Below are 24032 nucleotides of genomic sequence, written 5' to 3'. Positions count from 1 at the left end.
TACTGCTGTCTTATCTAGATGTTTCGTGCGTTTGCAATGTCGTCTCCCTCAGTACGTGTAGAATATTGTCAAAAGGCTCCGGAAATGGATAAATCGAAGAACAGATGGGGCATTAAATAGGTACATATGTGAGCGTTGTATAGACTAGTAGGCTTATCCTGTGACACTGGCCTATTATTTCTTCTGAGGCGTAACTTTGTGCACCATGTTAGACTGTTTATCATTTGTAGTCAGGCATGGATCGTGTGTCGAAACTTTTGCAACCCGCCACTACATGGTATACTGCGTACATCGCAATAGTAAAATGCCAAAAAAACATCAAACTTCGAAATCGCTGTTTATTCTCATGCATCACGACCATTTCACTTTCGTTTTTCAATCAGACTTCTTAGGACACGTCTAACAGCCTGTCCAAAGGCCTGCGCCTCTAATAGCATGTCCACGCAAACTGGTCTTGCCCTGTCTCAGGCAGACGTGGGCTGAACAAATGAACCTTTTTCAACTCAATCGGTAAGAATAGCAAAACCGTGCATAATAGTGCATAACCGTGCAGCTGTGCTTGCTCTCTACACGGGCCCTTGTTAAAGTTACAACGCTAGCAAGTGACAAGCACAGCCCGCTCGTGCGACTTTGCATGATGACATGCAAAGCACTGTTAGCCTAAAGCAGCTCTAAACAAAGCTCCGTCCCTATGTTAACTGCCATATTACACCTCCATGGGTAGGCTCTGCGGCTTCGTCACGCACAAGTCGCCATCGGCTTGTTCCGCTTCTCCAGTCGGTGAGCGTGGTGTCTTCAGTTGGCCACTCCCGGGTCTGAGAGCTGAAATTCTGCGTTTTCAGGTGGTGATCCCCGGACCTCCAGCCAGCAAGCCCCGGGCCCCCAGCTAAGGAGTTCCTGATTATCAGCCAGGGAGTCCTGGGTCTGCAGGTGGCGCGCCTCAGATCCGACATTGGTCATTGCTTTGATGTCTATATTAGGCTATTTTTGATGGAGGATAGTCACCAGGTTAGCTACAGCTCCTGTTTCCCACGAAAGTTATAGTTTTCTCCTGCCCTTCGCAATCAAAAATTTTGGCTGATGTGTTTGCTGCCAGGATGGGAGAAATATAATTGCTTTAAATGGCATAGACCAGGCCGATGCTCAACTAGAAATGCTACTTCAAAATGCTTAAGACTAGTGTTTCCCTGAAATTAGATGTATGCACGCATAATTACTGCACGTTATCAGTGTGATAAGGGGGAGTACGTACTCCTTGAGGCCACTATGCAGGTCCGAGGTCAAAGCACGCTCTTAGGGGGTGCACCAGTGTCGCGGCAAAAAGGCGGACACTTGGTTTAAACATACTAAATTTTTGCTCGTTGGCACCAATTTTCGACAACTGAGTTTTTGCAACTTCTTGCAGCGTCAACACAAAGAAGTCCTACATCAATCTTCTTGACACCCCATGCCCAAATCCAGCGGATACACGCAACGAGGCTGGAAGAGCACCACATGTCCTAGGAGATGCCCAGGCACTCAGTCTCTCCGCCTGGCTACGGGCCTGTCATTGCGTGTGCACGCACATCTAGATCATTCTAGATGCGGAGGCCGTGATAGTCTAGAGCGTGGGGTTGCTGGTGTGCACGCTCAAATATATTTGACATAGTTGACCGAGTGTCTGACATCTCAACAAGCCACTTTTAGAGACAGAGTAAAGACAATGCCCGTAAAATTGGCGATTTATTCAACGATTTATTCATCGACGAGTTCCGATTTCTCTGAGGCAGGTCTCAATGTCGATTATGGCACGAGAACATAACAAATGGCGTTTATTTTGCAATATCATGTGATCGTGATGCGACTAATCTCACTGCGAACAAATGCATTTCGAATCATTTGGAGAAAGTAGCGAAAGCTGTATCGGGTCTCATTTTAAATTATTCATAGTTCAGCAGAAAAACAGGGGTGTTAGTATGCTGGTGAGGAAAAAGTAAGTTCGAACGATCTCCAACTTCATGAAAGTGTGATAGCAACAAAAACCTTGCCATTGAAGCGCCCTGACCGGGAGCGTGGGGCAGTTGTCCAGGATTGGAAGAGCCATGGCTTCATAAAGCTAATAGGCTCATAGACTATTGGCGGCGTTTCCTTAAATACACCATCATAGGCTTAATCTTTAATTATCACACTCGCTGGTGGGCCCGAGTCCCCCCATACCCCCCCCCCCCTTAACCCGAAACCTATTGTGCTGAGCCCCTGATTACAGCAGCCTACCACACATCTTGCAAAGTACATTCCCATACAAAACGAAACAAGGTAAGTAGTCAGAGTAACTTATTTATAAGCTTGAACACATGGAATACCCTGTTATATACCAAATGAATAAATGGTAAGTTTTATTAAACTGTGGTGCTTCTTTTCACAGTGGAGTCAACTGTACAGCAGGTTCAGGCAACACGATGATTTAAAGCATACCATTGCTGTAATATAGTCGCACGTCAAACACAGGGAAGGGTATCACTCTCAGTTTACATAACTGCTGTCAGGAAGGCTATTAGCCCAGAGTTTTATGTTGACAGCTGAAATGAGCGTGGCAACAAGAAGCTGAAGATGTGCAGCTAGTTAAAATGCCGGTGAGGTTCTAGCTATCAACTTATTCCGATAGTATGATACCTGGCTGTAGAGCTAGTGACGTCACGCACAGCAAAGGCCGATTGCTGAAACGACGTTTTCCCATTACTATTAGCCATTAATTTGTGCCTCAAGGTCAGTATCCACAGCTATGACCAAAAACCTTGGGGGAGGAGTTGGAGAAAACGATAATCTGATGCGGTTACCGGGTCGGAGTGAGCTTGAATACCTCTACATGCTACCTGGAATCAACAATAGCAATACCCATCACGACACGAGCCGACCAACCTTCTATCTTCTATTCTATCACCTCCATTATTTTATCCTATTGTTCTATCTTCTATTTATTCCTGTGCATTATCTCGTGAAAAGCGTTTACATTTCCTGAATCCCAGTGAGACTTACATGTTTTAAAGGTCAGCAAGAAGCACGTCCGTAATTCAGCATACGGCATTCATGAGGAAGCGTTACCTAATGGATAATGACGTCACAGCCGCTGACATCACTCCCCGGTCGAACTTCACCTTGGCGATGTATCGCAGATGCGTCGCCTCATATCACGCATTAATAGGAGCAGAGTGTCCTGATGTCGAGGCCTGGGCGGGCTTTGATTGGGAAACACTGTAAGCGACAACGGCCGGCGAAAATAATCACGTGTCTGAAGGAAGTCTCTGATAACTCTGTGATAACATTATCACGTTTAGAAGGTAATCCGGGTCATGTATTCAACTCTGCGATTTTAGAAATGATAAGGTAGCGAACTAACATACACAGTACCGCGAACTATCAACATGACGGTGAGATCTTTATTTTCCGTGCTGCTCTATCTATTAATTTGTTCAGATAACAGTCTTCTAATTGTACAAAATAGCTTAACTTTCTAGACTAGTTTTAAACGGTGTGAATTCATTTTAAGAGGCTTCGGAAAACATTACTCTACGACATGTGGCCATTTCTCCACACCCGACGCGCGCCACCTGGTGTTGGCTGCAGCGGCCAGTGCGGCTCGGCTTGATCGAAACTACAACCTCGGCTGTCGGTGTTCTTCCTCCTAAGACTGCGAGCGGGCGGCCGGGAGCTTTTTGATGCAGGTTGTACTACGAGCCGAGACCACCAGTCGATTTTCCTGTGCACATGGGTCTGTCATATCAGTGCAAATTTGTGACGTAACGTCGATACGTCCAGATGCATGCCAAGGAGACCCTTCACCTTTCCGGGCAAGGGTTCCGGCGAGAAGAACACAAGAGACAGCTTACCGCTCGCGGTCAGGGGCTGAACGGCCATTCCGTGCCAGCGCGGGATGCCTGCCGGCTGCCATTCTGGTGACACGGGGGGTGGCTGGTCGATCAGGAGGTCATGAGAGGAATGCGTCGTACATCCGTCCCCTCCCTGACGCAGAACCCCCTCTCTGACTTGGTGAAACTTGCCTCGGATTGACACACTCAGAACCCTGATCGTCCCAAGGGTCCAATAGCTAGCTTAGAGACCTCACTTTGGCTTGTCCGGCACCTGGCTGAAATGGGGCGGAGGGCCCCGCGTTCGGCACTGAGTCCATGGACTGGCACGGGGCCCCTCCAGTGCCTCATCACAAATTATCACATCATCACAAATTATCACGTCTCTTTTTATTCTCAGATGGCTCCGGCCAACGCAAAAGGCTTTCTTACATTCGAGCTCCCGTCCCTGCCTCTGTTCAACCGATGTTGCCGTGGCAGACTCGAGCCTCTTGCTAACACAGACGACGTTAGGCGATGTGGAATCCTGACCAAAACAGGGCCACTCATTATTTCAAGCGTCCCGGCCAGTACAAATCGCGGGGGTCCGAGCCTGTCTCTGCTTGGGGAATAGACCCTCAGGGCTCACCGACATCCGAGGGCCAAGCCCCACCGGCCGGGGCCCTTAATGCGTCGTTAGTCCCAAGAGGTCTTGCGCCTCCCCATGCCTGCGCCCCGCCATCTCCTGAAGTAATCGACTGCCCACGTGACTTCTTGCCATTCCGAAAACGCCCCCGGTGCTGCTAAAGGAGGTGAGGGGCACGTGGCCTCCCCTGTTCCAATATCTAAAAATGGCCTTGCTGTCGAACGGATGACGTCATCTGCTTAAGAACCAAGTCCACCTCGAATGACATCACATTCTTGAAGGCACTGCGGCCAGAATAACCTGCACGGAGATTCACCTGGACATTTTTTTTCTCTCCAGCTCAGCTCAGTCAGATATCCATACTGTTCACCGCGCTTCCACAAATTTGCTGCTTGTGGCATACTATGTATTTTCTGATTATACTATTTTAGCCTCGTTCCCAAACGTGCACCCAGGAAAGTCACATGTTGTGTCGTCTTTCTAACCGAACTTAAGGTGTATGCAGTCAGGAATTATTGTATGCTGGCTCATGTCACTGAGCGCCGATATGAGGACAAAATTCTGGCACAAATACGTCTTTGCCAGCGACGCAGTATCAACGGACAAAACCATACCTTTGCTCCTGCTTCGCTCCAGTGTGTAGTCTGCCGCTGCCGCCCTCCCTCCCCCCCCCCCCCCCCGCCCTCCATCTTGTTGCCGCTACCATTGCCGCCTTCTCCAGCCATCAGTAGTAATCATTGACAGTCCCAGAACCCCTTCTTGGGCTTCAAGCCATCACCAGTTTTTAGACTGCACTTTACGAACCTCTTCATTTGTGCGGCACTCAGGACACACTAGGAGGTAACTGCTCCCACTGACCGCTGTTACGAATGCAAATAGTAGTTAAATTATTCTGCTTTTCACTTAAACGAAGATGTTTTTCCGCTGACAGGTATTCACCAAAAGAGCTAGTTCCGTCCAGATCAAGCTGAAAGCGCCGTCCGCCTCCATTTCATAAACACATACACACAGGAGCAAAATATAAAAAATCATGGAATTACTGAAGCGCAGGGCAGCGATAATTGTGCAAACTTCTGCGAGCGTTATAACGCTCTTAGATTTAAGCAAAACTTCAGGAACAATTGGGCGGTAGAAGTCACTTTCAATTTCAAACGTGTGGCTAGCTCCATGCTGAGAGTGTAACTTGAACTAACCACGCGATACACCGACGTTGCAGCAGGTAGACATCCAGCACTCGCGAAATCCTCAGGTCTCTCCGGAGTTGCCTGTCCGGAGCTGCCTGTCCGGAGATGTCTGTCCGGAGCTGCCTGTCTGGAGCCACCCGTCTGGAGCTGCCTGTCCAGAGCTGCCTGTCTGAAGCCGCCTGTTTGGAGGTGTCTGTCTGGAGCTGCCTGTCTGGTGCTGCCTGTCTGGAGCTGCATGTCCAGAGCTGCCTGTCCGGAACTGCCTTCCGGAGCTGCCTGCATGGAGCCGCCTGTCCGGAGCTGCCTGTCCGGAGTCGCTTGTCCGGAGCTGCCTGTCCGGCGCCGCTTGACCGGAGCTGCCTGTCCGGAGCTGTCTATCTGGAGCTGCCTGTCCGGAGCTGCCTGTCCAGAGCTGCCTGTCTGCAACTGTCTGTTTGGAGCTGCCTGTTTGGAGGTCGGCACTGAGCCCACACGCCGTCACCAATCACTGTCTTCTCATAAAAAACACCGTCAGATTAGAGCCGCTTATCGCGCGCCGTAATCACCCGCCGTCTGGTTCTCGACCACTTAGGAGCAGGAGATGGATGGGATCGTACGCAGCGTCACCAATCACCGAGGTCTCAGAGGGGCCGCCTGGCGATGACGGCTTGGGTGATTCGCAGTCGGGTGGCAACACGGCCCAGCGCTGGTGGTCTCCCTCCGCTGACGAAGCATCTCCGGAAGCAGTGAGGGCGATGGCGAGGAAGGACCCACCCGAAGCGACCAGGTAGGCCGGGGCTGTGGGCGATCATTCGTGTTGGTGATGATGATGACGGTGGTCTAGGCTAAAGAATGCTTCAGCTGCCTGGTTAGCAACATCATTAGCGCTGGTGATTGACAAGGAGAGATCAACCACTAGCTTATTTTCCTTTTATTTTCCCTTGTTTTATGTCGCTCAACATACTGGTTCTGAAACTTTGCCACCTGGCTTTTTTTGCTTTTCCTTGTCAGAACGTCCATCCGCTGCGGTTTCCTTACATCCGGCTGAATATCAAATTAGTTTCCTGAACAGCAAACGCTCAGCTCATTTAACCGAGCCGTTTGTTTCTAACTGGCAGGCTGCGTGTGCGAGCCTACAAGGCGTTATAACAACGCCTATTCAGCATATACATATATATATATATATATATATATATATATATATATATATATATATATATAGCCTATAAGACGTAACAGCCCCTATATAAGGCGTTGTTGCGCCTGAAAGGCTTGTCTTCTTTTGAGAATTTATGCAATGAAAAGTTGAAAGTTTGCCATTTTTGGTGCAAATTTTCGCGTTATAAAAATTATCGCTCTATTGACTTCATTAGTATTCCTCTGCTTAAAAGCACTTTTTATAAGAATGGACCTGAAGAATCAACTTATTTTTGGGTTATTGGATTACAATACATTTATCATGTGCCCCTAACCGTGACGAAATGAGGAAAAATGATGGTTCGGGCTTGCGAAACGTTGTTTTTTGTCCCTGCCTTTGTGCTACCAGATGCTTTGAAATCTTTGCCGTCATGCTTCGGTTGGACAGCCTAACAGAAGACGTGAACACATATATCTAGGCGATCTTACAAGCAATTTTCGTACTTTATTCTTAAAGCTCTTAAATTGTTGTAAGTTTTTGATTAACGTAGCCATATATTCATCAAAAATGTTCGGCTTCGTCAATTGATCGCAGCTTTTTTTGCAGTGATCAATAGCTGCGAAAGCTCCTGTGATTTGAGAACAACCTGCATAGTTAGTCAAAAACCTGTATAGTTAGTTAGAAACCTGATACAGCTAGGTCAACCTGCAGTTAACCTAATTATATCCCCATTCTCCTGGTTTTTCCGAGGAATAAGGCTACTACTACCGTCTTATCTATGCGACTGATGTTCCTCGCTAATGCACTGAACAACTTGCGGAATGAGCTGTTGATATATATCCTTACAAACGGACCTTCAGTACTGCCTCAGAGAATGAACCCTCACCGTCGCCCTCGGCCAGCAGCGCTGCTCCGACCACGGGACCCCGGTGGACGTGACTCGGACACGAGTCCCGAAGGACGTGACTCGGATACGAGTCATGGTGGACGTGACTCGGATACGAGCCCCGAAGGGCGTGACTCGGATACGAGTCATGGTGGACGTGACTCGGATACGAGCCCCTGCGGACGTGACTCGGCCGTGAGTCACAGCGAATCAGGCCCGGAAGCGTCGCCCGATGGCTCGTACACAGCGGCGTCCCACGAGATGAACTCCGTGGAGTCTGGCGTCAAGGTCTGCAACGCCGCCCCACACCCACCGACGTCCGCCGGTGGGTCGCCAGCCGGCGCCGCGCGCCACGAGCCGAGCCTGACGCTGCAGCACAGGAGGAGCACGCTGCGCTGGCAGTTCAGTCAGACTGTGAGTACGGGCATGGACCGTCTTATGTTCGGTGTGAGCCATTTTAGATAGTTTAAATTGAAGCAGTGTTGATGGTTCTGAGAGCAGACCTGTTTGCTTCCCAATCAACACAGGGAACGTAGCGTTTGACAGTTTCTGGATCTCAGCCGAGCTGTACAATGCTTGTAGCACGCGTAACTAAAACACGCTTTCATTCATTGATTTGCACGCTGTTCTGCGTTTTTCTAACACCTCAGGCCCTGGTTAATACAAAATCGGAAAAGTCAGTCTCTGAACCTTCATTCGGAGCTCTCACCATTTGTTTGTGACAATGTTGAGCATAGGGCGTGACTCTCGCCTTCAATAAGCGCAGACACCACGGTCAGCGTTTGCCTGCATACCCTGAACGGTATGTCGCGTAGGGCCAGCATTTCCACCTATCTCTTGTCACATTCAATCTCCACAGGCAGTGGCGTTTGCGCGTAGTAACGCTCGGGGTGCGCCCCCCCCCCCCTTACCAAATTTATGTCATGTCATAACATGTACGCGACTGAATATGAACAGCAAACATTCCAGAAAATGATATCGAGAACAGGCGACGATATTTTACGGCACCCACGATATCGTGCATACCTATGGCTCGCTAAACTCGGTTTTTAGCAGAATGTTTTTTAGTTGCGCCCCTCGTTCCATTGTAAGAATTCTGCGTACCCCGCTGTCCACAGGACTCAGTGCTCTGGTCATCGCTCTTCACGGACTCGACAGCTAAACACAGATCGGGCCTGGTGCGGTCCAACCTGGGGACCTCCCGACGCTCGTCCGTCTTTGGACACCAGCTAGAGAACCTCCGTCAGCTCGGGTACGGAGACGGAGCGGGTGCAGAGAGACGGCGGGTGCAGAGACGCGGGGGTGCAGAGGCGCGGGAGGTGCAAAGACGCAGGGGGAGCAGATACACAGAAGGTGCAGATACGGAGGGGGCACATAGGCACCAGACGTATAGAGGTGGCGGGTGCAGAGGCAGTGGGTGCAGAGACAACGGATGCGGAGAGACAGCGGGTGTAGAGATGCATCTGATGCAGAGACAGCGGGTGCAGAGACACAGAGGATGCAAAGACAGCGGGTGGAGGGACACAGCGGATGCAGAGACAGCAGGTGCAGAGACACAAAGGATGCAAAGACAGCGGGTGTAGAGACACAGGGGATGCAGAGACAGCGGGCGCAGAGACACAGGGGATGCAAAGACGAAGGTGATGTTTGGCGAATATTTTGATTGGACAACTAGATTTAGCTTCGCTTACTAGATTAATTTAGCTTGTGGGTATTATTATGACTTATCAAAAAACGTACCAGGTCCATAACAACCCATAAACATTCTCATCTGCTCTAAGGGGCGTCTTGAACTCAGTAACTGGAGCTCGCTGTTGAATTCAAACACAAAGGCTTTAACGCACAGCCCCAGTGTGATCGTGACCTGCCGCGTATGCGCCTCCTCAAAACGTCCTCCGTCCTTTCAGCCACAACAATCAAACCAACTCGGGTCTGGAGGACCGCCTGAGCGAAATGTTCCGGAGCTCGGAGCGTCCGGATGCCGTCAACGTCACCCGGTTCCTCGAGGTCGGTCATGAGCGCAGTGACTGCCACTAAACCGCCCGGTCGTTCAACCGACGGCCCAACGCTCTGCGTGACTTTAGACGTGCGCGCATCACGCTTTGAAATGGCTGAAAAAGGTTGATTTAGGCGTGCGCGCAGGCGTTGGCAGCTGCGTTCCTCTGTGGCGTTGATGCGTTCAGCGAGTGAGGAGTGAGCGCGAACTGAATGTTTTGCCTCCCTAGATAATCCTATCACTCACATCTAGCGTGATATTGACACTCTATTGACACTAGGGTCCGGTTCGCGAAATGATCCGCGTCGCTGGGAGGCTTACAGCGCTGGTCGCAGCGGACTAAGTGGCTCGCCTTGTGAACAACTACATCAATTGCGCGTCTAATTAACCAAACAATGTCAACAGAGCATGTTTGATTGGTGAATCAAGCGCGATGAATCTATCCCAGGTCGTTACTTGGACTGGAGCAGCAGTTTGTCAGTGTTTGATTATGTCACTTGGTGCATGAAGACCAAGTTATCAAGCGCTCCGCATCCTCAATGTTGCGCTTGTTTTGACAGTGGCGCCACTGATAAGAAGCTTAGCAAGATCAATACCAAGCGATAGCCTGGGTCTGATAGAATGTACCTAATCCGGTGGCATAAAAGTAGCCTAACGTTCTGATACGTTTAAGTGATCGGATGTTTTAAGGCAGATTGACCAAGGTGAATCTGACCTGGCGACAGCACAACACTGAACTGACGACCTGCGGCCCCGGTGAGATGAACGCATAGCTGTGACCTATGACCTGCCCCCATGATGTGGCAGTGCATCAAACCAAACTTATGACTTCGTCACGATCTGAATGTTTCTTCGTGGTGACCCTGACTGAACGACTGAGCTTCCATGATATTACGATTACGTAGTTCTGACCTAATAAAGTGGTAGTGCGGTTCACTGAACTGATGCGCGGCTGGCTTCGATCTGATGGCATGGAAGTTTTCGTCTAATGACTTGGTAGTTCCTCCCGACACCAGGTGATCTTGTGACCATAATCTAGAGATATAAGACAACTGACCTGACTATATGACCCTATAGTTCTGGCCTGCTGACGTGGTGTTCCTGACCTGACGGCCTTCTGTCCGGAAACCTGGCGACCTGTTCACTTAGTGACCTTTTGATCTAGTGAACCAGGGGTGGTCAGGCGGTCAGGTCAGCACGTCAGGACTGCCGTAGTGACCTGACGGCCTGATGACCAGCTACTGACCTGATGATGACCCGTTCACTTGACGGCCTGCTGACCAGGTGCCCCCCCCCCCTGCTGAGGTGCGGTGACCCGCTGACCTCAGGCCCTGGCCGTGACGGGCCTCCGGCCGACCGACCCCCGCCTGGCCGAGGTCAAGAGGGCGGTGGTGAATCTGCACTCGGGACGCCACCAGGAGGCCACCTTCTGGACTAAAGATGGCATCTGCATCGATGAGGACGTGTTCAAAGGGTGAGTTACCTCTCACGCGACCCACCAGTCGGCACCGGAGGCCGACGTCCAGTACGGGCGGTGGTTACGGACAGGGGTATAGTTTCCTATTCAATAAAAGCTCCACTCCCGCTCCCCTCCCCCCCCCCCCCCCCCTGGGCCCCAGCCATTATACCAACTTTGAGAAGAAAATGAGCCTAATCAGGAGATAAATCCGCCTGTTGTATTTTGGGCTAGGTTTCGCCATTTTGCACTGTTCAGCCCCACCCCAATCTATTTTGTGCAAATACGCCCCCGGTTACATATTTGATTGTAAATCGAGTAATGATATCGATCACATATCCAGTGGACCAAACGCCTACAAATGGGACCTGACAACGGTGGTGTCCATGTATCTGCACGGATTATGCTCGATAAATTAACCTGCGCCACTGGCGGGGCGAAATTGCGCTATTTTGGCACGTAGAAATTACGTCAGGCAACTTGAGACCGCAATTAGTTTGTCATGCAATAGAAACGCATGCTTTGCTTAAATATACGCATCACACTTATTATGCACACTGGCTAAAAATCTAGCATAAATGGACGCAGCAGAACCGCCTAAATTGCTAAAACAGGAAGGGGTTATGAGCAGCCATTTGGAACGCGTGCGTGGCTGTTTACTAATGAGACATAACCAAGATTGCTTGTCAGCTGAACATAGAATTGTCAGATCGCCAGAAAGCTGTCTTTTGTACGCAAGCCATGCTAAAGGACGCGGGAACGGGGGGGGGGGGGCGCAGTGGGGGCAGGGAGCCCCACCCCAGCTTGAGAGCTGGGGGAGGGCGGTTTCCCTCCCCGAACTTGGAGGCCCTGTGGATGACTCATTTTGGTATGTTGAGAGCCGGTTCTGAATTGCTAAGGGATCATATAAGCCTGTAAACGTCCATTCTGATCTATCGAGGACCCATTCTAACCTATGTAGGATCCGTTCTGACCAAAAGAGGGCCGTTCTGAGCCTGCACAGGCCCATTCTGATCTGCAGACGGTCCATCATTGAATGGAGGACCCATTCTGGCCCGTAAGGGCGCATTCTCTGACATTATACACCGAGATCCGCACCAACCTTTCCTCTTATCCTAACGAGGGCTGGTCAGGCCTGCAGAGTCAGCCGAGGTGCTTTCCTTAATGATTGGCTCCAACTCGCAATAAATGATGAGTCCCGCTCCTAGCAGAACTGCTTCTTCCCACTCCTAGCCTATCGTTCCAATGGTCAATGAAAATACTTCAACTATCATGCAGGATGATAAACCGAAAGCAGATCACGCATCACGTGTTTTTCCGTTGCGGTCGTGCCATTGGTAAGAATTGCTGGCTTGCTCACAAGGTAGTCTCAGGTTGACGGCACCTTGGACACGACGCGGCCCATCACCTCAAGCATCGTTTTGAGAGTGCATCATCTCCTTGTCAGCGGCGATCAGCTGGCGCGTATGTTACAGGCTCATCTTCTCCAACCTCGACGACGTCATCAGCAGGTGGCGCTGACAGGCAGCTCCACCATCCCCTGCTTCGAGGAATTCCTGCGAACCCGTCCAGGGACATCTACAACATCTGCGCTCTCGAAACGGGTGTACAGGTGCAGTACCGGGGCTTCTGCATACTCTCGCGTGGGCTTGACCTTGAGTCGGACTTGCTTAGCTGAGGTCGCGCACATATGGCGAAGGTCTTGCGGTGAGTAGTCAGAATTTCGCCATGTGATGATGATAATCGATTTTGAGCAGCACCTCGGCTCCTATGGCTCTTTCGCGTTAAACTTATCATCGGCCGTAGGCGTATTTAAGATATTGACGCCGCAATTCCGTTCATGCAATCGGAAACATACCAGTCTTACCTTAAAACGCGGGCTTTTCAATAACAACAAATGCACGATATTGGTAAAATTGGTATCGCTGGAATGAAGTTGACACTTTGCCAGAACGCTAAGATATAAATGTTATATAACAAACGCTTGCCGACGATGAGACGGGTTGCCAGTTTCCTGCCCGGTTCAATTAACTAGAGATGGCGTGCTCTTGCAGCGTAAGATTCCACAGCTACACCAGAAACTTCGATTTCATTTCAAGAGGCTACATCAGAGAGTGGGCGATTTCGCAGGAGTTTGGTCAAGCTTTCTAGAAACCTTGAAACCCCCCCGAAGAAAATTTTGACTGCGTGCCTGCTCTGAGCCGCAGTGCTAACACCCGCCGCGCGACCCCCCAGGTGGCGTCCTACATCCCTCAGCGGCCCGGTTCTCGCGTCCCTCTGGGGCTCTCCACTGCACGGTGGACGGGCAGCGGTTCTCCACGGGGGACGTGCACGTGCCGTTCACCCTCCAGTCCGCTTTCAAACCCATTAGCTACGCCCTGGCGTGTGGCGAGATGGGCTCAGACTACGTGCACAGGTCAGACCAGGTCAGGTCAGGTCAGGTCACCATGCCCAGGTCAGTTGACCATGCCCTGTGTCGGAATGCGCTTCACAGTGTCACGGGATGTGTCGGAATGCGCTTCACGGTGTCATGGGATGTGTCATGGCATACATGCTCGATGTCCACATTTTCTGTCATGTGCGTACGATCGGTATCAGCATGTGTGCTGCGGAGGGGTGAAAGACGAGTTTTGTTCAGTATTGTAGCTTTTGCATGAACCAAATGAAACACTAGACCTCTTTCTCCCCACCCTCCCCCCCCCCGCAGCCTGATGAAACTCAGTGACACCAGCCGTGCATCCGAGTGCTTTGCTTGATTTATTTAAGAATGATTCCTTTCACCCGGTCAAGACAATGCTATTCGCTTTTCTTCAATGAGGCATTCAGTGCGTCGGGTCATTGAATGATTTTTGGGTCGTTGAGTGATTTTAATTGTCTCCCGCCGGTTGCCACTGGGGGGGGGGGGGAGGGGGCACTCAAACCTTAGGCCCGCAGTCAGCCTAAGAGCCCGGAATGTTTTGCAAACTTGTACCCCATGCACTCACCTCACTCCTGTCAAAGGGATTACAGATGGGGCTATGAATGAACGCCCACAAAAATGTGCACAACCTTCTGTTGAAAAGTGTGCCCCCGCAATCCAAGTTGTGAAGAGGAACCCCGTGGTAAAAGTGCGTAAAAAGGGGTAAAAAGTGCGTAAAAGTGCAGAAAAGGATCGGGAGCCCACACGGGGTGGAGCTAGAATATCGTTTGATTTGGTTCTATAAATTTGTTCCGAAGTTGAAGGGACAAATCCCACCCCCTGTCAAAGTTGGTGGATCTGTTCTCATCCCTACCCGCTCGTATTACTCGTCCAAGTGGTCATCGGTTTGGACGCATTGAAAATGCGTTAGCATTTTTGAGAAATCTGAAAGCATTGGAAAAGGTTCGATTTTTGTATGTGGTTTTCTTGTGCACGACTTTCTCGCCCATGTTTTTCTCGGATGCTTGAGTTGTAGCCGACTTCAGTAACTACCAAAATGATGTGTTGCGCACTTGTGTCTAGTTGATTTGGGTCTATTACGTCCGTCCCGAGAACTCAGCTGGTTTTGCTCCAGCCTTCCAGCCACCTACCCGTGGCGGGTTGGCTGTAAGGTGTCGGTGTGAGTTACACTATACGTTCGCTATTTGCTCTTCGCATCGGCCTGTTCACACGTGGCAGCGGCCGCAACCGCGCGAAAGGTCAGGAACGTCAGAGGGCTGGACAAGCCGTGGTGAGCATAAAGGTAAATTGACATTTCGTCACCAGCTAATGCCGTTGACTTGAATATCATGATCGCATGGTAGGGTAAGCCAGGCTTGGACCAAATTTTAGGACAAAAATTTCATGGGACTGGATGTATCTCCTATGAGCCTGCCTTTGAGTCTTGGTGGTCATACAAAAAAAAGATAAGCAGCTGGACATAGCTGGAACCAGTTTACCTCAACCTCTAACCTGACCACATAGGGAGGCAGCTAATGATACAACTCAGGTGAGTCTTGCACTTGCCCGGATCCGGCACAGATGCTTGCCCATAGCATGCAGAAAACTGCAGCTGAGCTCTCGGCTGCCTGCAATAACATGTTGGCGCGTTAGGTCGTAACAGGATCAACGGTTTCTTGCAAAAAGTGCGCTAGGGCATGTGAGGTCCGTACCCTAAATTTCTTTTTCTTTCCTGGATTGGGCCCAGGGCGTGAGGTGGAAATTCCGTCGAAATAGAGAAAAACCAATAACGAGGACTTCGCGAGTTTGAAAATTTCTTCCTTTTTGGCTCACCTTTGTTACTACTTTTGCGGTACGGCTCTCCCCAACTTCGGAGTGCTGCAGAAGCGCCCGCTCAGAGCTCTCACCTCACATGGAGGTATGACGTACCGGGGTACTCATAAGAGGAATAACACATTCGCGAGTCTTCCAGACAGACAATCTTATTATTGATCCGCGTCAAGGTCGTGGTGGGCCTGATGTCAGTCAGACGAACTTAAACAAAAATTAACATTATTTCTTCTTTTGAAAAAACTGAAAGGATTAAGTACCTTCCCCAGGACGTTTGGAGCTCACCATCAGTGGCTACCACGGACATTGATGAAGCCAGGTTGAAGCCGCTTTTGTAATGGCTACGTTTAAGGCGAACGCTTTTCATTGACTGGTGTTGCATGGCATGCAGCGCGCTAGCCCATTCTGCAGCAAGGCATTACGGATATTTGAGTTAGGCTATTTGTCCATCAGTTTCCTCAGCCTAGTTTTAAACGATGCAGCGGCGAAAATCTAAGCAAACCTCAATTGTCCGTTTTGACAAGGTTAATGACACGTGATGCATTTGACTTGACAGTGCTTACACACAGTGATCATATCCCTGTTCACTGTATTACTTTCTCCGCTAGTGTAACCATAGCGATGTTAAAAAAATAATGGAAAATTGTAGCGAAACTTCAATGGACAAGAGAAGCGCTTAACAACTCGGCGGAGGCATTGATGTCGCTGCGGCTCACCATACGTATTCAAGTAATAACATAATGCTACGTTGCCCATAAGCCTAGCCAAGATATGCACGGAAATGTAAGAAACGATTAAAATCAGGGTGGTCCAAACCACCCGCCGAAGAATCGCTGCCCCGGTTGACGTTACACCAATCACAGAGCGTTTTGCAGTGGCGAGAGGGTTGATAGCGGGCTGACAGGTCTTCAGGTGGGTTGGCCGCTGACAGGGAACCCGACTGGCCCAGCTGGGATCAGCTGGTCGTCATTAACTCATTCAGGGTTTCCAGAATTGGCGTTAGTTTCGGCCGTCGAGCGAGAAACATGTAGTTGACGTGTTAAAATGTCATCAACTTGATTTAGAAGATCCCAACAGCGGGAGCCAATTTCCCGACGCCTTGCCAGCCTGCGCAGTATCCAAGAGATTGTTTAGATAGCACCCCGCTACCATGTAAAATTAGTAAACTTGTAAAAATGGCATCAGTAATCGTGGCAGCCATAACGAATAACGAAGATAAGCAAATGGTTGCTTTATTCTCTCTATTCGTTGTGTTCGCGCCAATCTGAAGACTCCCCCCCCCCCTACATCTAGCAATTTTCCAGTCGGATATTAGCTGATGTATGTATGTTTCAATCACACGTAAAAGTTAACGCGTGATTAAAACATTCAAAAACAAGACATCTGCAACCCATTCAGCGCCTGTGCGAATCCGCAATCGTGGTTGAATGTTGTACGCAGTGGATTTATGCACTTATACACCCAAAAGCCCGGCCGAAATCCTTGCTTATGTATTTTTCAGCATTTCGCATCCTCCCTACAGCCGGCTAGCCTGACATTTGGTGACCTGACCGGCGAAAACCAGCCTCGCTGGCAACAAGTTAAGGTAGTAGTTAGTCTTATTTTCACTTCCGTATGCCAGTTGTCAATATTGACGTCGATGTTTAGTACCAGTGCTTTCAAAACTAGCCGGAAATATACCATTTTTGAGAAAAGAACTTCCAAACGGGAGTCCATCATATAATACGAAGGCTCGAATTTGTCTTCGGTGTGTTTTATCGCTGCGCTGGCCGTCAGCAGCAAAGCCGCAGGACAAACTGATCACACGCCTTCACCTCAGGTTCGTGGGACAAGAGCCGAGTGGTCGCAGCTTCAACGAGATTGTCCTTGACAACTGTCTGAAGCCGCATAATCCCATGATCAACTCCGGAGCCATCATGACGTCATCTCTGATCAAGGTTTGCACTAATCGCTGGTGTCTAGCGCACGCGGATGGGGGGGGGGGGGATCTTTTGCTTGTATTGGACCTAAAGCAATCAACTTTGTATGCCCGGAGGATACGCTATCCTTGAGTGCTGTTAAGATGTCGTATGGGCGTTATCTGGTAGAGCTCTGAAGCGTCTAGTAGATAATTATCTGTCCACACAAAGTATTTATTAGGATGAGGTTGACACAGGCAATGATATGGCCCAAAATAGGCTAAGTTTTAGCACGATGGTTATGACAGTTAGAATTAAGCTTGTTTGGGTATCAATGTTTGTTGTGCATAATATGGCCAGTAGCCCCAATCCTGGGACCCCCATCTGGGGCCTGGGGCTGTCTTCAGCAAACTCGTAACAGCGACAGTAACCCCCAGACAGACATGCGCTTGACGTCTAAAAACGGGTCCAAGGAGCCGGGATTTACTGCCCGGGACCTGGATCCCATCAGCCAGGATTTTGTTGTGGTGTTCGGGCGCATGCGCACCACCAGACCTCTACGACCCGAGCGCTTCAATAAAACACGGCTATCCTAAGCCGCACCCAGTCGCTTTGGCTAGCCCCGGACTTGGGCAACTAAGAGCGAAATAACTCCTGAAGTCAACGACGCGGACGCCCACACAACACTCGCGTTCGAGCCCGCCTTAATTTTTAGAACGATTTGAACAATTTGGGACCCCGACCTTGGTCTATGGGCGCTGTTGTGACAACCGCAGTCGCTGACATACCACGAGATCGTGTGTGGCGACGAGCACCGCACATCTTTTGAGCGATCGAGTCGTCTCGGCGCGTACCGTAAGCGCGCTTTTTCGCATCGTAGCCCCAATGGCCCCTGCCGGACCGCTTCGACTTCGCCTTCACCAAGTTCCGGAATCTGGCGGGCGGGGGAGCACGTGGGCTTCAACAACGCCGTGTTTCTGTCGGAGAGGCAGGCGGCCGACCGCAACTTCGCCCTGGCCTACTTCATGCGCGAGAACGACTGCTTCCCCACCGCCTGCAGCATGGAAGATACTCTGGACTTCTACTTCCAGGTCAGCGGGGGGCAGGAGGGGGCGGGGGAGGGGGGGGGGGGGGGGGGTGCTGATGGGCAGAGGAGCCAGGAGGCGAAGGGATCCGAAAGAGACCGGTAGGTGCCCGGGATGTCCAGAGCGTCGGTTGAGGAAGCGAGGACGGGGAGAAGAGGTAACGTAAACAACTGATAGATGCCTTGGTATTTCATGTCGTTGCAGCATGTAGTGCGTACGACTTAAACATTGATGCCCAGCCCTTGGGAATTTGAAGCACCGTGAACTTTGCCTTTCATGCGTGCCTTTCATATCGTGTACCATTACCTAACGGTCTCAAGTTTCGTTATCTACTTCGATATATACAACCATGTTTATGTGACAGGGCCAACAAGAGAAATCCCCGGCCTTAGACAGATCAACGACTGTACTGTAAAGCTCGACCAACCACGCTGATTGTCAACAGAGTGAGAAGTGGGAGGAGCTTACTCAGGAAAGTGCCCACTCCAATGCGGCAATTGATTGGATCCTGTTATACTCTCGAGTCTATTTCAGACTGGCCATTGCCGCGTATCGGCAGCCCCGATGAATGCTGCTGACTACCGGTGCGGTTTGGCAAGCATTGCGCACTGCTGTCAGCTGTGCTCAGTGTCAGCGGCTCCGCTAGTTGAAGTTGACTACTGTTACACTTTGCTTCCTTTAACTAGCGCTAGCGCTACTGGCCGCCACGCACTGTCGAAAGCTTCCTGACCACCGCTCACCGCCGCCAGCTCTGCTGACCAACGCTCACTGTCGCCAGCTCTGATGACCACCCTCCGCTGTCGCCTGCTCTGCTAACCGTCCGTCACTGTCGGCAGCTCTGATGACCATCTTTCACTGTTTGCCAGCTCTGCTGACCATACTTCACTGTCGCCAGTTCTGCTGACCGTCCTTCACTGTCGCCAGTTCCGCTGACCGTCCTTTACTGTCACCAGTTCTGTCGATCGTCTGTCACAGTCGCTAACTCTGCTGACCGTCCTTCACTGTCACCAACTCTGCCGGCAGTCCGTCACTGTCGTCATCTCTGCTGACCGTCCTTCACTGTCGGTAGCTGTGCTCGCTGGAGGCCACCTGTGAGTCGGCGGCGGTGATGGCCGCCACGCTGGCCAACGGCGGCATCTGCCCGCTTACCGAGGAGGCGGTGCTGGACCCGGCGGCGGTTCGCAACACACTCTGCCTCATGTTCAGCTGCGGCATGTACGACTACAGCGGTCAGTTCGCATTCAAGGTGAGACCGCAGCGGACCATTCGTCCTTGAACTGGTGTCACAGTAGGCAGTTCGAGTTCAAGGTGAGACAGCTCGTCTCCCATGTGAGACTGCGACGGTCAGGCGACGGTCAGTTGACCTTCAAGGTGAGACCACATCGGCCAGCTTGTCCCTAAAATAATGCTACACTGGACAGCTCGAGTTCAAGGTAAGGTTGCAGAGGGCATTTCGGTTTCAGCGCTACAATACAGCACTTCAGGCAATCAGGCATACGGGCAATACAGACGGCACGGACATTTCGCTGTCGGAATGATGCTGCAGCAACGGGGATTTCGTTTCGATTGGCCATCTGAGCAGACATCTGAGGCGAGATCTCAGCGGAAAGTCTGCCTTCCAGATTACAGTGTACAATTCATGTTCTAGGCGAAAGTACAGTGGAAAGTGTGTGTTCTTGGTGAGACTACAACAAACGGTCCGCCTCTGACGCGAGATTATAGCGAACAGCTGACCTTCGCACTTCAATGACCGTTGGTCTGTCCACCCAGACCCTCCGTCACCAGCAGTATCCTCTGATGTTTACTGGAGGCCTCTGGTAACCTCCAGTGACCTCCCGTTGCTTTAAGTGACCTTCAATGTCTCCCGGTTACCCCTGATGACTTCCGATAAATCTCGATGACCCCTCCTGGCCAGTGGTGACCTCTGATGACCCCCGGTGGCCTGTCACCAGTGTGGAGTACCGGCCAAGTCGGGCATCTCTGGAGTGGTGCTGGTGGTAGTGCCCAATGTGATGGGCATCGCACTCTATTCGCCTCCTCTGGACGCCTCGGGCAACTCGGTTCGTGGCGTGCGCTTCTGCAAGGTATGCCGACGCTAGCGTCACCTATAACACCGGCTCTAGATTTATTTCTCAAAGATGACCAAAGATGGCGCCCAGGCTGCAGCTATCGAATGTGCGGGAGGTGCGGCTCCATCATCATAATTCATAAGAACAGCAGTTTGAGCAAGACTAAACTTTTGTTAAGCCATCTTGAGTGTCCATTTTCAGTGCGAATACAACTGCGGGAAACTGTACGAATCGCATTAGATTCGTGTGTACGAGAGTTTGAATATTTATAGGCAATATTTCCGCATTCCACACGACAATCTGCGGCAGGCTCTTGGTACTAAATAAGCATCACTCAACTATTTAACTGCTACAGCCGTTGCTTTGCACTTATAATTAGCCAATGACGCTGTGTTATCCAAATGCTTTCCTGGGGTGGTTCCATTTGCACGAATTTAATATCGCCACAAAAACCTATATTGGTAAGTTTATTAGTTGTTATCCCCTAGCGGAGTTTGATTATGCGAGTTATTTAGCTGCAGACCTTGTGAGAGAAGGAGTGGGACGCAATTACTAAGCCCATGCAATTTTCAGGAGCTGGTGGAGCATTTCAACTTTCACCAGTTCGACAACGACGCCAGCGATGGGGAGAAGTTGGACCCTCGCACGACGCTGGCCGAGAAGAGGGCAGACTTGGTGCAGAGGCTGATGTTCGCTGCCTCGGCTGGAGACACCACTGCCCTCAGACGTTTCAGGTCGGCGAGCGGGGGTCACCGGGTGGTGTGGTGACGTCATGGCAGGGTCACAAATTGTTAACTTGCCGGGTTACAGTTGTTTTGATGACTTAAGACCAGGGACAGAAACCCCACGATGTCTTGGCAACTGCAGGCGAGTGAGCTGAGTCAAATTATTGGGGACCCCAGCCAGCTCAAATAGATTTGAGCATTCATTTCCAAGCTTTCAGGTTCTTCTGGATGGCTCAAGCGGTCACCGAATGGTGCCTTTAGATTAACTTATGCGGTGGCACAAATGGCGTATGCCAGCTCATACCACGCCTCAGCGTAATTCAGTTCCGCGGGTCACTGCAATTTGATGTAGAACGGAGGGATACCTTGCTGTCTTCGGATACGTGGGATCGTCCCAAAAAGTAAAATATTTGCCAACGAGGTCGGTCGTTTCGCATCAAACGAACAGCAACGGCTGACCTCGGTGACCTGGGCCGACCTCGGTGACCCGGGATGAACTCGAACGAGCCGCAGTGAAGCGTGAAAACTCGCCGGATTGACGAACAGCGTATTAGTTGTCCAACCCAGAGACAAATGCTTCGACTCTCTATCAAAGTTTCATCTTATCAGTTGGAAGTCTTCTTTGCCGTAGCAGCATAGAACAGCACGCTTGTTTCTATGCCGTAGCATAGAAACAAGCGTGAGGCCGGTGGCAGTTATCCACTACATAACGTGGCACGTAACCAGGTCGTATTATGTCCTGGTATTAACACTTATTCTTCGGCACCTTCAAAAAGGCAAGTGGCTTGCATCGTGTTTGCCCACATACATAGCAAAAACACACGTGCAGGAGATGGACGATGACGTCGCGGGACAAAACGTACGAATTGATGTAAGAAAGCAATTGTAATGTCATAACATCGCTTAATGGACTGCTGGAAACTGACCTAAACGTGACCGAAGTCGGGCCTGCGAGTCACGGAAGTCGATAGCCCTATCAAGCTCCGTGGACTTGACAACTCGCATCACTGTCTATAAACCTACAAGACCCATGCACAACGTGGGCGTAATTGCCCGAGGTCTGATATGGCTGTCTATCTACCGAGAGACCTGTGTTCGATTCCCACCGCACGAAACTTTCATCGGTTCCACGCACGAGGTTCGTGGCGCCTGTGCTGAGTCCATTATGGAATTACCTTATGACTGGTGCATCAGTTTTATCATAAGTCATGCTGCCCCTCATAACAATGGCGGCTGAGTATTTTCGTTCTAACATTGCTTGTTACTGTAAAGCGAACTGCCATTATGACGATAATCGCAAGAGACGCTGACATTACTGATCATTATGATCACCATTGCCAGTGTATCGATCTGAGTTTGTGCTTGTCAGACTGCTGGAGATAGACCTGAGCGTGACTGACTACGACGAGAGAACTGCGCTGCATCTGGCGGCGGCCGAAGGCAGGCTCAAGGCGGTCAAGTTCCTGCTCGACACCTGCCAACAGAAGGTGGACCCCAAGGTAGCGCTGTGGGCCCTGCGCAGTACGTGGTAGCCCCGTCATGGAGTTTGGTTAGGACCCGAGCTATCTGCGGCACGGTTATTATTTTCTTTTTAAGCCATTTTGGTGGGTGTGGAAATCGTCTCCACACGTCTGCACGACACTGCTGGTGACGGATTTGCTTCCATCAAATAATTTCATGACCCTCGTTGTGGTCAGTTAGCGACCGCTGCACCAAACACCCCTTTGACTTAAGTATAGCTCTGCACAATTATCACAGCTGCTCTGTGGTAGCTGCAGTACTTATGGGAACACTACAACTGGCACATTTCCGGGCATGTGACACAGCAGCTGCGGTGAGAGTGGTGTAACGCACGTCCACTCCGCCTGGAGCGGGATTCCAGTCATCCGGACCTGAGGGAAGGTCAGGCAGGTCGGGGAAGGTCCGACACGTTTCGATCCCGTGATTTAATGGGAAGGGAATGTTCTTAATGGGAAGAACGCCACTTCCAGAATGTTTAATGAGTTTAACAAGAGCATGCCGATGAAACAGAGTTTAACAAAAGCATGCCGATGAAACAGAGTTTAACAAGAGCATGCCAATGAAACATCCCGGACTGGCCGAGGTAACATTTGCTTTATGTGCTGAACATGTTGATGCCATAATTAAGCCTTTCACTGGAAGCAGTCTTTCGAGAGCGTTACACCCCAGCCAGAGGACAAACTGGCATTTGCATTGCTTACTTGCTCTGCCCCTATCACTTATTACTGCTCTGCGGCAAACCGCTTCACATTTACGTCGTCTGTTCGTGTTCGAAGCTTACTGCAACGTCTTGTCATCGCACAGTGATCAGACTGTCTCGCCAGGCCGCTTCAGGCCGAGTGGTGCGGTTCAGGACCGGTGTCGGTGGTGGTGGTTCCAGGACCGTTGGGGACGAACGCCTCTGGACGACGCCATCTACAGCGGAAAAACAGAGGGTCGTCCGCGTGCTTCTGAAGCGATACAAAAAGCTGGACCTGCCGCACCCGATGCTTACCGCGGCAGCCGGCACTGCGACCGCCGTGGAGTCCCCCCTGAACGTGCTGGTCGCGCGCTGCAGGAAGCAAATCTCCAGCCGCAGCAGACCGGCGGTCCAGGCGGCCGCGAGGGAGAACGCGCCGGTGTCGGCACGAAGAACCGCGCCGGTGACGTCACCAGCTCCGGCATCCACCAATCACAGGCCGATCCTGAGCACCGGGCTGCCTCCGCCATCCTACCAGCGGCAGCGCGCCCCCACCAGCCGACAATCGCAACGGAAATGGGGGTGCAGCGTGCGGCAAAGCACCCCACCGGAGACGTGCCCGACTTGACCCCCCAGCAGGCTCCGTCTGAGCGCCCTGATGACCCGGTGCCGGCGTCCGGGGACACCGGCCGGCTTGTGACCGAGACCGCGGTGGCTA

General features: G+C 50.9%; 1 pseudogene; it reads left to right on the top strand.

The window, feature by feature from the left end:
* Positions 1-6346: 6346 nt before the first annotated feature.
* On the top strand, positions 6347-22646 carry LOC119104380 (glutaminase kidney isoform, mitochondrial-like; annotated as a pseudogene).
* The last annotated feature ends 1386 nt before the right edge of the window (positions 22647-24032 follow it).

The sequence above is a fragment of the Pollicipes pollicipes genome, unplaced genomic scaffold (genome assembly GCF_011947565.3).
Source record: "Pollicipes pollicipes isolate AB1234 unplaced genomic scaffold, Ppol_2.1 Scaffold_6052;HRSCAF=7182_pilon_pilon_pilon, whole genome shotgun sequence".
In the NCBI taxonomy this organism is placed as follows: Eukaryota; Metazoa; Arthropoda; class Thecostraca; order Pollicipedomorpha; family Pollicipedidae; genus Pollicipes; species Pollicipes pollicipes.
The sequence above is the reverse complement of the archived record's forward strand: the minus strand, read 5'-3'. Positions and strand labels throughout refer to the sequence as shown.